This window comes from Pan paniscus, chromosome 6 (assembly GCF_029289425.2).
Source record: "Pan paniscus chromosome 6, NHGRI_mPanPan1-v2.0_pri, whole genome shotgun sequence".
Classification (NCBI taxonomy): domain Eukaryota; kingdom Metazoa; phylum Chordata; class Mammalia; order Primates; family Hominidae; genus Pan; species Pan paniscus.
In genome coordinates this window covers 4,791,171-4,810,028 of record NC_073255.2, presented here as the reverse complement: position 1 = coordinate 4,810,028, position 18,858 = coordinate 4,791,171, and the positions used below count along the sequence as shown (strand labels likewise).

Genomic DNA, 18,858 nt, shown 5'->3' with positions numbered 1-18,858 from the left:
ATGTCAGGAGATCGAAATCAGCCTGGCCAAGATGATGAAGCCCCGTCTGTACTAAAAATACAAAAATTAGCCAGACGTGGTAGCGTGCACCTGTAATCCTAGCTACCCGGAAGGCTGAGGCAGGAGAATGGCGTGAACCCGGCGGGAAGAGGTTGCAGTGAGCCAAGATCGCACCCCTGCACTCCAGCCTGGGTGACACAGCAAGGCTCGGTCTCAAAAAAAAAAAAAAAAAAAAAAAAAAAAAAGGCAGGCCTTACTCCGTCCCAAACTGAAAGGATTAAATGGCTTTACCTGGGAGAAGATAACCATCCTGCCCTCCATTGCTACCCCCACATACTGTCCATGTTCTCAGGGGGTACTGTGAGTCCTGGGATCTTTGGGGTTGCCCACCTGCCTGTGGTAGTTATGGAGACCCCCAGGTGTTGAGGCAGGGCTGGGGTGTCCCCTTCCAACCAGGCTGTCAAGGCCCCAACTCTGGGGCAGAGGCAGTGGCAGGGCAGCCAGGGTTGTGCCAGAGCCTGAGCAGGTTGAGGTGGGGTCAGGCAGGGCTGGGAGTCAGGGCAGGGGCAGCAGCAGTGGACCCGCTATGCACACATTTTCTCCAAGGTTTGTGTGCACAACATCCTGCCCATGCTGCCCCAGCAGCTTCAGTTGGCACCTGCCGCAGTCCAGCCTCTGGGAACCATGCAGCAGCTCCCAGCGGCCCTGCACCCACCACCAGCATCCGTTTCACCTGCAGTTGAAGATCCATGAGGTGCCCAGAAGATCATGCAGTCATCAGTCCCACGGAGCAGCCCGCGAGGCTGAGGCTCCTCCCACTGGACCGCCCCCCAACTGGCACCACTGCTGCCCCTGCCCCTACTCTCAGCCTCACGTGACTCTCGGGCAGAGGCAGTGGTGGGGCAGCCAGGGCAGCGTCAAGAGTCTGAGCCAGGTGAGGTGCGGTCAGGACCCCCACAGGGCTGGGAGTCAGGGCAGGGGCAGAACAAACCTTGGAGGGGAAGATGTGTGCATAGTGGGCCTGGAGGGCGGCTGTGGCCTAGTGGACGGGAAGAAGCAGTGGGCCTGGAAGAGCTGCATGATCAGGGCCGGCACTGGTCCAGGGCGCGTGCAGTGAAGAGGACAGCGCCTTCTTGGTCTCCGGTTCCCTGCGCCTGTCCTTGGCTTCTGCACCTGTACAGGCAAAGGGGAAGCTGTCCCCATCACACATGGCACACTTGGGGGTGTTGGGCTTTGGACTGCAGCTGGAGCATCTTCTCATCTTGCATTTGGGCGTGGTGGGGTCCTCCAGTGTGGGATCCATGTCCATGGGGTTCCCTCTGCCCCGACCCCGAAAGCCCAGTCAGTTTCTCTTCAGGCTCTGCCCCCCGGGTGGCTCAGCCCAGCTCCTGCCTAGGAAAGCCTTAGTGTTGGGAGGGACCCTGATGACTGAGGAGCCTGGTAGCTCCAGGTTGCCCACACTTTCAGGACTCTTGCACCAGAAGGTGGCAGGATCCATTGGGAGGAAACAGGTCACCTTGGAAGGCGTCCCTGGGCCCCCCTCCCCAGGGGTAGGGGCCGTAGGGGGCCCGCTCTGCTGCCTTGACCAGACTCCTGGGCTTTGAAGGCTCCTGGGCCCAGTAAGAAGGAGGTGGGTGCCAAGGTTGAGGAGGAAGCATCCGAGTATGTGTAGGAGGAGGACAGGGTGGGACCATAGACTTTGCCAAAAGCTGCAGGTGGATCGGGGGACCCTGGGGGCTCAGGATCCAGCAAGGGGCGGCAGGAGTAAAGGAGGAAGGAATGACAGGTGCAAATACCTTCCCACCAAAGCCCTCGTTGCCCTCTGGCTTCTCCGCAGAGTTGTCCCCACTCTCAGTCGGTCACCCACTCCTTGAACTTGAGATCGGTGTCAGTGGTGCTAAAGCCATCATCAGCAATGACATCAACACCCCCTCCTCCTCATGGATGACCGTGTGCTCCTCGTCACTCGCTATGTCCTCACTGGCCATGTGCTGGGAATGAGCAGCTCAGGTGGGCAGCAGCAGGGCTGCCCACTGGTCACCTCCCTCACCAGGGGCTGCAAAGTGGCCTGGAGCTCCATACTGAGTAGAAGGCTTTGGGCCAGAGTATGATGCAGTGCCAGACACCACCTGTGTCAGTTCCCATAGTGCCTGACGGTCTATTTCCATGCCGTCCAGGCTGTGTACCCCGCTGTGGGAGAAGGCTTGGGCCAGGCTGAGCCAGGTTCCCTGACTGTGTGCAGCCGTTCTGCCCCACAGAAGCTGCTTCTTGGTATCCGAGCTCTGGAGTGTTTGGGCTGCAACTGACAGGAGTTCAGAGGACACCCTAGGGGCAGTGGCAGTGCCCGTCTCTGATATGCTCTGCTCCCATGAGCCCTTGTTACACTCCTGCTAGCCCTTGGCTTGTGGGCTTGGCCTCTGAGCTGGACTTCTTTCGGTCCTTGTTGCAAGTGGGCCACCTTCACCTGGAAGGCCAGGTCGTGGTATTTCTGTGTCTCATTGGGCCTCAGGGTGTACCACCGCTCGCTCAGCATCTGGCTGATGGTCCGGTTATCCTGGTTGGGGTGACCCTGGTGAGCCCCGCCAGGGCCTGGTGCCGCTTGCTGAAGATCATGACCGCCACTCATGGGCCACCGGATGTGGTCCTTGTCCCATTTGTTGGGGCTGCGTCCATCCTTCTCAGAAGATGAGTCCTGTTCCTTGCGCAGGGCACTGAGGGACTGGGCCTGACATCATCTGAGTGGTAGAGGCAACTGGGTGTCAGGAGACATGATGGAGAGGAAAGCATCATCATGGTCATTCTCTGTCTCACTGTCCAGCAGGGACTCCCCTGAGGGGCCCAGGGCTCCTCCTCCATGGTGGGAGGTGAGCTTTTACCAGGTTCCACCACCCCCAAAGTGTGTGGGGTTGCAGGCCCTGGGCTTTAAGGGCAGGTGGCTCCAGGGGGCCGCCCAGGGTCAACACTCCCTGTCCCACCTGGTGGATGCTCATGAGCAACAGCTGCCAACTTGGCAGGTTCTTTTCTCCGGTTGGAGGCCACTGAGTGACTGGCAGGTTGCTGGCCTTGTGTGGCTGCAGGGAGGGGTCAGGAAGGGGATGGAGTACCAGGGGAACACGGCCGCAGAGTGACCTTCCACATTCCTCCACCCGAACATGCTGATGCCACGGGAGGCCTCACTGAACGCAGGCCTGGGGGCCGAGTACTTGGTCCGGGCAGGGGGTTCCTGGCAGGGGCTCACACCTCCTCACCCTCTCCTCAGCCAAGGTGGCTTGGGCCCAGAGAAGGGGGGTTGGAGAGGAGCAGAAGGCCAGGCCTCAAGTTTTGTTTTTTTTGTTTGTTTTGTTTTTTGTTTTTGAAATGTAGTTTGACTCTTGTCACCCAGGCTGGAGTGCAGTGGCACGATCTCAGTGGCCTTCATACCTGGCTAATTTTTTGTATTTTTACTGGAGGTGGGGTTTTGCCATGTTGGCCAGGCTGGTCTTGACCTCCCGACCTCAGGTGATCCACCCACTTCAGCCTCCAAAAATGGGATTACATGCATGAGCCACCGTTCCCAACTTCATTCATTTTTACTTGAAAAACTCCGTTAAGCATTTTTTTTAAGGTAGACCTAGTAGTCCTGAATGCCCTCAGCTTTGTTTGTCAAGCAAACACGTTATTTCTTTTTTCTTTCTGAAGGACAGCTTTGTCAGACATAATATTAGTTGCTGGCAGTTTTTTTCTTTCAGAACTTTGAATGTATTATTCGATTCTGTCCTGACCTGCAAAGTTTCTTTAACTTTTGACTATTTGATTATATTGTGACTTGGTGAGTATCTATTTGGTTTGAACCTCTTTAGGAATCTTTAAGCTTCATGGATTTAGATGTCTAAATCTTTCCCATGATTTAGGCAGTTTTCAGCCATTCTTTAAATAAGCTTTCTTCTCCTTTCTCTACTTTCCTTCTCAAACTCCCATAACCTGACAATGGTTTGCCTAATGGTGTCTTGTTGGCTTTCTTTTCTCTGTCTCATTTTTTTCTTTTTTTCTTTTTCTTTTTGAGACAGAGTCATGCTCTGTCACCCAGGCTGGAGTGCAATGTGTGGTCTCGGCTCACATTGCACTCCAACCTCCGCCTCCTGGGTTCAAGTGATTCTCCTGCCTCAGCCTCCCAAGTAGCTGGGACTACAGGTGTGTGCCACCACACCCGGCTAATTTTTGTATTTTTAGTAGAGATGGGGTTTTGTCATGTTGGCTAGGCTGGTCTTGAACTCCTGACCTCTTAATCTGCCTGCCTCTGCCTCCCAAAGTGTTGGGATTACAGGCTTGAGCCACCACGCCCAGCCTTCTTTTCTCTTTTTTATTCTTTTTTTCTTTGTCCTCTAACTGGATAATTTCAGAAGATCTATATTCAAGTTTACAGATTCTCTCTCCTGTTGAAGTTTACTATTGTGTTATATCACCCAGTCTGGTCTTGAACTCCTGGGCTCAAGCAGTCCTCCCACCTTGGTCTCCCAAAGTGTTGAGTTTACAAGCATGAGCCACTGCATCCTGTCAGTCCCAGCACTTTGTGAAGCTGAGGTGGGAGGATCACTTGAGCTCAGGAGTTTGAGACCAGCCTGGGCAACATACTGAGAACTTGTCTCTATATTAAAAAAAAAAAAAAGTCTTTGGGAGGCCAAAGCGGGAGGATCACCTGAGGTCAGGAGTTCGAGACCAGCCTGGCCAACATGGTGAAACTCCGTCTGTACTAATACTACAAAAATTAGCCAGGCGTGGTGGTGTGCACCTGTAGTCCTTGCTACTCAGAAAGCTGGGGCAGGAGAATCGCTTGTACCCAGGAGGCAGAGGTTGCAGTGAGCCGAGATTGTGCCACTGCACTCCAGCCTGGGTGAAAGAGTGCTATGAGTCACCACACCTGGTATGAGCCACCGTGCCTGGCCCACAATGACTTTTACACATGTTGTTAAATCATCTTACAGATTTTATAATTTGGGGGAAGAAAAGTTTTACTAAATGGTCTTTTAATGGAAACTCTACAAGAACCAGAATCTTTGCTTTGTTCACTTAGGTATCCATTCCTAGGCCTAGAAAAATGTCTGACACATAGCGGCAATTATTCATTGAATAAATGGACCCAGCGATAGTACATTAGCTATGCTATATGCATACATTAAAGATGTAGATTATTGACTTTCAAAAGATAATTAATGTAACTTCTTACTGCTTCTGAACATGTTTGTGAGTTATATTGCTGAGGGACCTTTATCTTCTCATTCTTTCATCTTAACCCAGTGTTATAAAAGGGAAATCACCAATATTATTCCATATCTAAAATTAATATCTACCTTGTAAAAAATATCACTCTGCTGCATTTGACAATAGACTTTTTAGGTAATAATGATGCAATCCATAGGGTTTTTTGGGGGCACAGAGGGATTCATGCTAATAGAACATTTTATTTTCTATTTTCCCAGAGCTGTAAAACATGAAATCGGGGTAGTATAAGGCATATTTTTACTCTTTTTAGAATTTTTTCTAAAAAAAATTAGTGTTTGTTCCGTATATAACTTTTAACTTTATAGGTAAGTATTTGTCTCTTTCAGCTCCAGTTTTATGTGAAACAGAGTTTTCAGATTTATGTAGCATGGAAAGTTTTAATACGTCAGAGTTACTGATTTTTGCCATTTTCTCAATTATTTCTTTTTTATCTTTAGTTGATTTTTTTGTAGTGACACATTTTGTTTCTAGTCTCATTTCCTTTTGTTTATATTCTATGTATATTTCGTTTTTGGTTACTATGAGAATTACATATAACATCCTAGAGTTATAACATTTTAATTTGAATTTATTTCAACTTAAGTTCAATCACATACCAAAATTCTACTGCTATACATATAGCTCTACTCTTTTTATGTTATTGATGTAACAAATGATATCTTTATTCATTGTATACCAGCTAACAGATTTACAATTACATTTTATGCATTTGCCTTTTAAATTATGTAGAAAATAAAAAGCAGAGTTACAAACCAAAATTACAATAGGACTGTTTTTATGTTTGTTTACGTGTTTACCTTTACCAGAGAGCTTTGTATATTCATACAGCTTACTTATTTACTTATATAGTTATTGCCTAGAGTTCATTTATTTCAACCTGAAGGACTTAACACTTCTGGAATGGCAAATTCAGGGATAAATGGATTTTTTTTTCAGTTTAAAAAAAAAATCCGGAAATGTCATAATTTCTCCCTCATTTTTGAAGGATAAGTTTTCCAGCTATAGATTTCTCAATTGACAGGTTTCTTCATTATTTTAAATATATAATCCACTGCCTACTGGCCTTCAAGGTTTCTGCCGAGAAATCAGCTGCTAATGTTATCTGGATCCCTATCTGTGAGAGTTGCTCTTCTCTCTGAGTTTTCAACATTCTCCCATTATCTTTTGTTTGTTTGTTTTTGAGACAAATAATTGTACATGTTCATGGGATACAGAGTGATATTTTGATACATGTATACAATGTCCAATGATCAAATAAGGATAATTAGCATATCCATCACCTCAAATATTTGTCATGTATTTGTATTGTGAACAGTCAACATTCTTTCTTCTAGTTTTTTAAATTTATAAACATTTAAATTTTATTACAGAAATTTAAATTTTTTGATTCTGAAAAAGTCATATATGTATGCAACATCGTTTTATCATTTATTTATATATTTATGCATCTTTCCTTTTAGTTTTGACAGAGATTTTCTATTTTATCATTATTTCAAAAGAACTCTTACCTGTATTTATTTATCAATTATATTTCCCTTGTTTTTTCCTAGTATATTAATTTATTTACTTATCTTCTAAAAATCCTCCATATAATCTGTTTATTTTGTTTCCTTTCTATAATTTCTTCAATGATTAGTTCTGTTCTATTTTCCATTAAAATATTTCAATCTCGTATGAATTTTTGTCAGATTAGAAATTTAGGGCATTTCTTAATTTCTCTATATTCTAGCTTTTGACTTTTTTTTTCTGACCTAAGAGGTATTTAGAGCACATTTTAGATTTTTTATTTTGACTAATCATTTAAAATGTATACTAATCTTCAATTTAAATAAAAAACTGGTCTATAGTGACAAAAATTACAAATGAGCCTAACTAATAAATTATCAGCTGTGTTTATATGTATAAGCATGCACAGATTTTGGTAAATATGTACATAGTATATTGGTGAGCTTATTTTTATCATTCTTAACTCATTGTGTAGTCTAAACGTTGGGGAAAAAATAAAATACAATAATCAGATGGTGTGAATAAGAAAATTGTTCTAATGTTTGTAAACCAAGCAACTGTTTTAACTGCTCCCCTCTTCCTGATTGACTTCTAAAAGGGATTAATCCATTTTGGGTCCTATCATATATGTCATGGTATAACATCTCCAGCTATAAAATGGAAATTTGAGAATAACTTTGCTGCTACTCAGATACATTTTATTTCAAAAACATACACTAAGGTGTTGCTGTTTTATCTTTCCAAAAACATATTCACACAGAACTTTCAATCACACTGAGCCATATTTGAACAATCTTTCAAGGTCAGCTCTGGCATAAGCTAACATTATACCATTTAACTCAGAAATTTCTTTAGTATTTGATTAATGGGTTTATGTTTGATATGTAATGTAATTTTCTAATGCTAAATCAAGTGGTAATTTTGTTAGTCAAGTTGATTTAGTGGCTTGGGAAGAAAGCTTTTAATGTTTCCCTAATTTTTCTTACCTTTGACATGATCCTTCACATGTCTTATTTTGCTTAGTGATTTTTCTTTTTTTTTTTTTTTTTTGAGACAGGGTCTTACTCTACCACCCAGGCTTGAGTGCAGTGGTGCGATCACAGCTCATTGCAGCCTTGACCTCCCAGACTCAAGCTATTCTTCCACCTCAGCCTCCCAAGTAGCTGGTACTACAGGCACATGCCACCAAACTTGGCTAATTTTTGTATTTTTTGTAGAGACAGAGTTTTGCCAAATTCTCAGGCTGGTCTGTAATTTCTGGGCTCAAATAATCCTGCCTTGGCCTCCCAACATGCTGATATTACAGACATAAGCCACAGTACCTGGCCAGTTTTCTTTTTTAAAAAATCTATTGGTTATTAATTTGAAGCCTTCCTTTTCATAGCTGTGCTCCTTAATTGGGAGCAAATATGAATGGACCACAACTTAGCCAATTTTCTATATACGATTTTGCATCCTAATTTAAAGGAATATTAATTCTTTCTTTTCCTCTTTCATTCCACAAACCTGTATTGACTACATCTAAGTTCTAAATGGTGCACTGGATGTTGAAAAAGTTGATGATGAGCAAGAACAAAATTCCTCCTTTCAGGAGACTTACAGTTCAATATGGGAAATACAATTTGTTAAAATATAAAAGTGCAATTTCCACTAATTTAAAATGCCACCTTTATGTTATTGTAATTTATATATATACTATATATATACACACACATGTATATATACATGTCCACATACAGTGTGTGTGTGCACATGTACACACATGCATATGTGTATGTAATGCTCAGTATAAGCAATGTGCACAAATAAAATTAGCTAACAGAGATAGTATATAGTGAGAGGAGAGGCAGATTAATCTTTGAGGAAAAGCAGAATTTTATGGCTGAATGGAGAAAGCTGAGGTGGTTTCTAAGATGGAGAATAAGACGAAAAATGTAAGTACGTTGTCTGACTGAATTCAAGAAAGAAGGGTAAAAGAGAAGATAGTAGTGGTCTTATCATTAAATGCCACGGAGAGGTAAAGATAAAAACAACATATGTTTTGGGTTTGGTAATTTAAGCGTTGCCAAATTCCGTTTTGGAGGAGGAACAGATTCCATGTCCACTAGAATGGAATGAACAAGAAATGGAGGAGGAAAATAGGTAGTTTTTCAAAAGTTTTCAAAAATATGAAAAGAAGAAATGAAATGGTACTTGGAAGAGATTGTTGAAATGGGAGAGACTATGGTGGCTTGTTTAGAAGCAGTTGAGATAGATCCAATTGAGATAGAGATATTGACTACATAAACAAAAGAATGACAAATTAATTGTGTAATGGATAACTTGACTTTGGCAAATATTGTGAATTTTTGTGAAAGTACAACTAAAAGGCAATGTCACTCCAATAATCACCAGAGTAATCAATTTGCTTATTGCTGTCCCTTTAAATATAGTTCTCTGGTATCAACTAACATGTTTTTAACTAATGATGCTTCTTAAAGAAAAGGGAAAAGACCTTTTTCTTTCTTTCAGTCTTCAATGATTCACTGCTTCATCTCACTCCACCAAAGATAAATGAAATCTACATCTCTTATACATTAACAATGCATGACAATTTATAAATAGCTAAATTTTTGGAGCTAACTTTAAGTACCTGAATGGAATTTAAGCAACCCACTAATCTCCTTCTCACTTCTCAGTTATTTATCAAGTTTATGTCAAGGGACAAGGAAAAATTATCCAAACATTGTTTAAAACAATCATCATTAATTAGTAACACTTATCCAGGGGGTTTTTAACCTTTCCCCCACTCAAGGATTATTCTAATGTCAGAGTAGAATAAAAAATAAGTGCAGCGATGCTGACTCTTCCAAGCTTAACATTTCTCACAAGTCAATTAGCTTTGTACTGGGAGGAGGGCGTGAAGGGCTGCTTGCGGTAGTTGTGTAGCAGCAGCACAATGGCCGCAGACAAGGAAAACAGTTTCTAGGAATTTCTCGTATATAATTTTATATTTTTGACAAGATTAATGACCCATGCTCCCTTCCTCTCTATTTCTTTTTTTGGAATTCTGTTGGTATGTAGTTACTATATTTTATTAAAGGAAATTAGCCTTATCTCTTATTATATTTTTTATGACCTTCAAAGTAGTGTCTCTGCTTAAAAGTGTACCCTGGCTGAGCGTGGTGGCTCACGCCTGTAATTCCAGCACTTTGGGAGGCCGAGGCGGGTGGATCACGAGGTCAGGAGATCGAGACCATCCTGGCTAACATGGTGAAACCCCGTCTGTACTAAAAATACAAAAAATTAGCAGGGCATAGTGGCGGGCGCCTGTAGTCCCAGCTACTCAGGAGGCTGAGGCAGGAGAATGTCGTGAACCCGGGAGACGGAGCTTGCGGTGAGCTGAGATCACACCGCTGCACTCCAGCCTGGGCGACAGAGCAAGACTCTGTCTCAAAAAAAAAAAAAAAGTGTACCCTGAAGCACACATCAAGCGACATGTAGAGTTCATAAATTCTGGCCAAATGGTCATACCTCAAACCTCATCAGCACTAAGGCTCTTTACTTGCACTGACAAATATGAACGCTGGGGAATTTGGAAATGATATATAATATATAATATTATATATATAATAGATATATAATATATAATATAATAGATATATAACATATAATATATAATAGATATATAATATATAACTTTCCATGTGATTTTCCTCTTAATTTTTTTCTAGCTGATCCATATGAATTCCTCTTATTAAGAAAAATAAAGCATCCAGGATTCAATGAAGAACTGACTATCACCTTGGTAATCATTCAGAAACATGTTGCAGACTTAAGCCATTTTTGATATAGATACTGAAACAATTACTTGCTAAGAGCAAACTTGAAGGTATAGATAAGGCCCTGAGTCATCTTCCTGAGCTGAATGATAGTTAAGCTGAATGTACGTATAAAATATGATTTTCTAACCACTTGCTCGCCAACAAGGAAAACTTTTAAGTGGAGCAGAACCTGAATAGACAAGACATTTCTTTCTTTTGGTAGAAAATGATTTACCATCACTGTCTAGTTAATTGTAGACTAGGTAATTTTAACTTTGTGATTTATTGCCGGAGACATTTTCTTCTGTACTGTAAAGTGTGTGTCAAAAAAAATAGCAATTTTGGAGGATTAGGGGAGTTTGATAAATTGCCTGCAATTCTGGCAGTATGAACTGCATATTAATTTCTCTCTTTCAAGAACATTTTAATTTATTAATTCCTTACAAAAACTCCCTAAACTTTGGAACAGCTCTCAATTGCCTGTATTCTTTTTTTTCTTATTATGGTACTCTTCTAGAGATTTGGCTTGCATCTATGAATAAGCCAGGACATCTTCAGAAATTGTCTGATTAAAAACACCACCAATGGAGTTTCATTAAATTTGTATTGCTCTGACTAGTGAAACACACACATCTATGTTGCTGAGGATATTTTACTGCAGTTTGAGTTGTAATAATAGCTCTGTTTAAGATCCGTCAGTCACTTGAATCTTCTCTAAGGCTTTGTATGTTAGAAGTTAATTTGCTTTCTTACAAGGCCACATTCTATCTTGTAACTAAACAACTGAATTTTATGTCTTAGCGTAGATGGTTTATTAGTTTCTGGTTTTTCTTTAGTAAGAATCCTATAAAAAACAGTAGTATTTTTCTCTGAGTTTAAAATTCAACACATGCCTACTGATATGGTTAGGCTTTGTATCCCCACCTGAATCTCATCTTGAATTGTAATCCCCATAGCCCCCATAATCCCCACAGCTCAAGGGAGAGACCAGGTGGAGGTAATTGAATCATGGGGGCAGTTTCCCCTGTGCTGTTCTTGTGATAGTGAGTTCTCACGAGATTTGATGGTTTTATAAGGGATTCTTTCCCCTTTGCTCGGCACTTCTTCATGCTGCCTTGCGAAGAAGCTGGCTTGCTTCCTCTTTGTCTTCCGCCATGATTGTAGATTTCCTGAGGCCTTCCAAGCTGTGCTGAACTGTGAGCCAATTAAACTTCTTTCCTTTATAAATTACCCAGTCTTGGGCAGTTCTTTATAGCAGTATGAAAACAGACAAATACACCTACTATGTAAAACTTAAAATACAAAAAAACAAAACATTATCTCACTAACATAGGAGCTAATATTTTGGTGTACTTTGTTTAGTATTTTATATTAAAAATATGTACATATATTTATATATAATTAAGAACATGTATGTACAATCGTGCATACATCATGTACATACATCTACTTAAGAAAATAGCTATGTAATATACCATTACTCAACTAGATTATAATTTTTTCTCCATTTTTTAATTGTAATTTATCATTTTCTACTTTTTTGTTTACTCATTTTTATTGCATAATATTTAATTATGCAAAAATACATTAAATACATTGAAAATATATAGTGTAGCTATAAGAATAAAGAACGATGGTAAAACAAATGCTAATACCCACTACCTGACTTAAAGAATATGATACTATTTTTTTCCAATTGAAATCCCCTCAACTACTCAGAATTACTGCTATCCCTTTTATCCTTTCATTAATTTTCTTCTAGTTTTCTCACATGTGAATCTATTTCTAAATACATTTCTTTATTTTGCAAGTTTTTGGACTTCATATAAATGTAACCATATTGTATATATTCTTCTTCAGCTTCTTTTTCACTAAACAATATGTTTTGCTGATACTTACATTCATATGTACAGTAATAGTTGATTTATTTTAATGGCTATATATTATTCCATTGTTAGAATACACCAGGATTTATTTTTACTTATTTTTTTTTGCTGGAAAATTGGGTGTCTTTTTTATTTTTTGATATAACAAACAATGTTGTCATCATTTTGTATTTACTTCCTAGTCCACTCCTATAAGTTTCTCTTGAGTACATACTAGCAATGAAGATGCTGAGTCACTGCATATACATACTCACAACTGTATTCTATAATGTAATATTCTATAAAGTAGCTGTATCAGTTTATACTTTAACCAGTAATGGACAAGATTTTCTGTTACTTCCCATCTTTGTTAGTTATTACTTTTAGACTCTAACTTTTATCAGGCTCATGGATGTAAAAAGCATCTCAGGGTGGTTTTAATTTGCATTTATCTGCTCATCTATGAAGATGAGCTTCTTTTCATATAATTATGAGTCATTATTTTTGTTTTGCCTTCTTTTGTTTATGCATTTTGCTTGTTCTATGTCTTATTTTTCCTGTTGATTTTTGGGAGTTCATATATATTCTAAATGTATATTTATTCACTCATATATATGTTGCAAATATTACAGTTTATGATTTGTCACCTTATGATATCATCCAAATAGAGAAGCTTTATATTTTGATGTAGTCATATGTTCATTTTTCCTCCTTAATGTTTGTTTTTCTTGGTTCTATGACCTACCAAAAGTAACAAAAATTCTCATTTATTTTTAATCTAAATGTTTTAAGTATTTTCCTGGAATTCACCTTGAATTGATTTCTATTGGAGATAGGTATCCAATCTAATTTGCCTCATATGGATAACCACTTGTTCTATTACTGCTGTAACAAATTTCTACAAACTAAGTGACCTAAAATAACACAAACTTGTCATCTTACAGTGTACACAAGTCAGAAATCAGGCATGAATTTTAGTGAACTAAAATCAAGTTGTCGACAGGCATGTTTCTTTATGGCGGCTAGGGTAGAATCCATATCCTGGCCTTTTCTATCTTCTAGAGAACATCAGCATTCCTTTTCTCATTGCCTCTCCTCTCTCTTTTTAAAGCTGGCAATGTCACATTTCTCTGACCATTCTTTCATTGTCACATCTCTCTCTGGACTCAGCTAAGAAAGGTTCTCCATTTTTAAGAACTCATGTGATTAGACTGGGCCCATCTGGATAACCCAGGAAGATCTCTCCATCTCGGTTTGCATCCTTAATCACATCTGATAAGCCTTTATTGCATTCAGTGTAACATATTCACTGGTTCCAGGGTTAGGCATGGGCATCTTTGAGGGCCATTATTCTCTCTACCACATTATTTGCCTAGCATCTTTCATTACATTGTCCAACTATTTACTTACTGATTTCGAATTACATCCAAATCAGTTACAACATTTTATGTAAGCATTGTTTTTATTTTTATGTTATTCCACTAGTCTATTTTTCTACTCATGGATTATGGTACATGAGTTTATTTTTGCAACTTTAAGCTCAATAACATGTTTTAAGATTTCCTCAACTTTCTTTTTCCACTTCTTCAGAAGTTGACTCTTTTGGCCCTTTGGTCTTCTATACACATTTTAGAAATGCTTTGTTGAGGACTAAGAGGAATGCTAAGATTTTGATAGGAATTTCATTGAATTTTGAGTATATTGGCATGCTACAATGGTTAGTGTTTTATACATGAAAATAATATATCCCTTCCTCTTTTCCTAGTATCATGAGATGTTTGTTAGGCAGACATGAATATTGAGTTGTATCAAATGTGTTTTTCTGCATTATTGTGGTGGTGATGTGATTTAGCTCCTTTAATTAGTTAATGTAATGAATTACATTTGTAGATTGCTCTAACTATTGAAACAAGCTTGAATTTCTGGAATAAGCCCAATGTGATATTTATTCAACAAATATTCATTGAGTATACCTAGTATGTAACATGCTTTAAGAATACACCAGTGAACCAAACAGAAATATCTGACATTACAGAACTTAACATTCCAGTATTTGGAGACAGACGATAAAAAAGTGAACATGTATATTTACAGTTTGTCAAGGAATGATAAATGAAGACTCTTAAAGTAGATGGGGAATTGGGAGTGAAGTCTGTAATTTAAATAGGGTGGGCAGGAAAGCTTCACAGAGAATGGGACATTTAAGAATAGACTTGAAGGACAGGCAAGAGCAATCTCTATGTTTATATGGGAGAAAAGTTTCCAGGCAGATGCAGTAACAATGGCAAATATCCTGAAGTAGGATCATGCTGGAGTTTTTGTGGAGCAGCAAGGAGGCTAGTGTGACTGCCACAGAATCACCCAAGGGAAGATGAGAAGATCAGACCAGACCAGCACTTGGGCATCTAATGGGAAAAGTTTCTCAAGCCATCATAAAAATTTCACTTTTACTATAAATACTACGAGAAACCATGGGATGTTTTACAGTAAGAAAGGTGGCATAATATGTTACATGTTTTAAACAAACTCTATAGCTTCTGAGTTGAAATAGATTGTAGGGGCTCATGGCAGAAGCAGAGGGAACATTTAGGAGACTACAGTAAAGAATATCATGAAAAGAACAAACAACGCTATGTAACATGCTTAAATGGACTGAAGAAGATGTATAAAATCAAAATGATGTTACCTTCACACCTTGAATCAGTACGATAAACCCCCCTCCCCAATCACAAAAGAAAAACTAAACACAAAAACCAGGCTTTGGTTGCTCCGACAATTTTACAGGTGAGTTCTAGCAAACATGCAAAGAACGTTTAATTGCACTGTTACAGAAATTCTTCTGGAGACAAGAAAATAAGACACATCACCCAACCAATTTCATGATAACAATGTCAGTGTATAATAACAGAAAAAGTGGATCTCCAAAGACATAAATTTATTTGGAAATAAACAAGGATTATAATCTGAGATATTTGTGCTATGATCAATCATCGGTGCATCCCAAGAGGTTGAGGTAAGGAAAATATTTAAAGACAAAAAGAAGTCTATGCAAGCTGTTTTGAAACAAACATCATTGGTCACAGGGCCTGATGCAGGAGCTGGTGTTAACTTAAGCACAAAGTTGGAGAAACAAAACGCAAACTAAACAACAACAATGAAACAGAACAGAGTTAATCTGCTGTAGCTCAAGAGAGGACGTACCTGCCCCCACCCCGCATCCCTGGGCTCGGGTTTGCCTTGCTGAGCTCTGCTGCCACCTGGTGCCACACAGAGAAACTGAGGAGAAACCACATCAGTATCCTTCAGCCTCAGCTTCACATCTGTGGGTCAAGTAACCCTTTCAGAAGCTGAATAATGTGGGAAAGCTTTCCTCTCAGGAAAATGCACACATCCAACTTTGAGAAGATGCCCTTGGGGGCGCTTCAAGGATCCTAGATAAAGAACCCCCTTTCCCGAACATCCAAGAACCTAAGTTTTTTTTTTTTTTTTTTTTTTTTTTTTGAGAAAGTCTCGCTCTCTCTCCCAGTCTGGAGTGCAGTGGCATGATCTTGGCTCACTGCAAGCTACACCTCCCAGGTTCACGCCATTCTCCTGCCTCAGCCTCCCGAGTAGCTGGGGCTACAGGCACCTGCCACCACACCCGGCTAATTTTTTTGTATTTTTAGTAGAGACGGGGTTTCACCGTGTTAGCCAGGATCGTCTTGATCTCCTGACCTTGTGATCCACCCACCTCGGCCTCCCAAATTGCTGGGATTACAGGTGTGAGCCACCGCACCTGGTCCAAGAACCCAAGTTTTAGATCTAGAGTGATGTCAGCATGACATTGATTTCCTGAGGCCCAGGGGTGAAGGAGCTGAGGACAGCAGAGGGCTGAAGGAACTCAGCTACAGACAGCAGCAGCTGATGCACAGGCCTCCCAGCGCCTGAAGTCACCCGGAATTGGGAAGTGCTCAGAAGCTTACAAAGCTGCCTCGAGGTGGGAACACGACATAAATCCAAGAGCAGATCCTTGATCCTATAAAAATGTACTAGATGCAGTGGGGTCATTTTAAATGAGCAGAGAAGGACAGACAGATAAACAGAAGGACAAACAGTATTGGGATTGGGATAAATGCTCAGCTTTTGCCCAAATCTTAGTGACTTAAGCATCACTTATTTGCTCACGATTCTGTGGCTGGGCTGGACCATTTGGTTTGGCTCACAGGGCAGGGACTGTGCTGGTCTTACCTGAGCAGACCTGCATGTCTGTGGTCAACTGGGTTGGCAGAGACAGAGTGACTGTCTTCCTCCAGGAAGCAGCAGGTTAACTGGTTGGCAGAGACAGAGGGACAGAGGGACTGTCCTCCTCCAGGAAGCAGCAGGTTAACTGGTTGGCAGAGACAGAGGGACAGAGGGACTGTCCTCCTCCAGGAAGCAGCAGGTTAACTGGTTGGCAGAGACAGAGGGACAGAGGGACTGTCCTCCTCCAGGAAGCAGCAGGTTAACTGGTTGGCAGAGACAGAGGGACAGAGGGACTGTCTTCCTCCAGGAAGCAGCAGGTTAACTGGTTGGCAGAGACAGAAGGACTGAGGGACTGTCTCCCTCCAGGAAGCAGCAGGTTGGCTCTGTTTCCTTCGTGGGGCAGCTGGTCTCCAGGGCAGCAAGAGAGACCAAGCCCCAGTGCACATTCTACAGCCTCTGTGCACATCAGACTTGTTAATATCCCATTGGCCAGTGTAAGTCACATGGCCAAGCCCAGATTAAGGAGTGGAAAGATGGAGGCTATCTCCTCCTGGGAGAGGAGGCAAAGGAGGTGGGAGTATTATGTGGCCACTTATGTTTGCAATCTACCATACTTAGCACTTTGAGAAAAGAATTAACTGAGAAACTTGCTTAAAATAGGGCATTCAGTAAAATGAAGCCCCAATTGAAGTAAAATGCATATATAAAAAATGAAACTGTGACCGATTTTAAGGACAGTATTGGCAAATATTTCTGTGCTCTTGGAGGAGAAGACCCTTATTGGCATGACATGTCAGAAACCACAATGAAAGAATTATTTTAACTTGCATTCATAAAAATTAAAATTATTCATTAAAAACATCATGAATGAAATTAAAAGTCAAAATGTAAGCCAGAAAATTATTTACAACGTATGTGTCAGGAAAAGACAATACCCTTCAAACTTTGAGAGTTTACATCAGAAAGAAAACAGCAAATGACATGATCCAAACTTGATAAAGGACATGAAAAAGAGCCAGCACTTAGTATGTTTTCTGAATGAATAAGTAGCAAACAGCACATGAAAATGTGTGTAATCCATTTGTAAGCAGAGAAATGCAAACTAAAACAGTAAAGTGTCATTTTCACTTCCTGGATTGGCAAAGGGTTTTATGTATTTTACTGATAGTGCACAATATTAGCAGTAAACAACAAATGGTGAGTAAATATGAGCTTCGGAACCTCAGGGAAATGATCTCCTTATTTCAACCTGTAGATTCCTTCCTACAACCAGTGTCTACTGAGCACCTACTATGTGCCAGACACAGCCTAAGTCCTGAAGGTGTAGTCTCCACTGAGAAGGTGATATTTGCACAAAGACCTGAAAGACAGGAGTGAACTGTGTGGATAACTGTGGGTACCCCTACAGGCAGAGGAGTAGCAATGTGGGTCCCAAGGTGGGACCACATCAGACATGTTCGAGGACTAGCTGAGGGAGAGAGGTGGGAGGTCAGAGGAGACGGGGGCCAGCTTTGCTGGCCGTCACGAGCACTCTGGGTGCAGAGGGCGAGAGGTGGGAGGTCAGAGGAGATGGGGGGCGGCTTTGCTGGCCGTCACGAGCACTCTGGGTGCAGAGGGCGAGAGGTGGGAGGTCAGAGGAGATGGGGGCCGGCTTTGCTGGCCAACACGAGCACTCTGGGTGCAGAGGGCAAGAGGTGGGAGGTCAGAGGAGATGGGGGCCGGCTCTGCTGGCCGTCACGAGCACTCTGGGTGCTGAGGGCAAGAGCACTCTGGGTTTTCCTCCAAATGCTATGAGAGCAGAGGAGTAACCTGGTCTGACTTGGGTGTGAGCAGGTCTCTCTGGTTGTTGTTCTGGAAAAAACTGAGGTGCCCACGTGAAAGCAGAGATTGGTTAGGAGGCTGCTGCAGCAATTCAGGCAAAAATGGGTGGCGGGCCTCTGGTGTAGTGGAGGAGAAGCGATCGGCTTTTGGATATTTGTAGCTCCCCCAATACGATTTCCTGGAGAAGGAGATGACTTCAATCTTCTGGCCTGAGTAGCTGAAAGGATGAAGCTGTCCTTCGTGGAGGTGGGGAATCCACAGAAGCGGGTATGGAGAGAGTGTCAGGAGCTCAGTTTTAGCCATGGATGTTCAAGGGGAGGTGTTGAGCAGCAGATAGAGACACAGGCCTGTGGTCCCAGGAAAAGGTCTGGGGGTCTCTAGCC

The 18,858-nt window shown here is 41.4% G+C and overlaps 1 pseudogene; it reads right to left on the bottom strand.

Moving 5' to 3' along the window:
* Positions 1 to 1,342: 1,342 nt before the first annotated feature.
* On the bottom strand, positions 1,343 to 16,676 carry LOC117978064 (protein capicua homolog; annotated as a pseudogene).
* Positions 16,677 to 18,858: the final 2,182 nt, after the last annotated feature.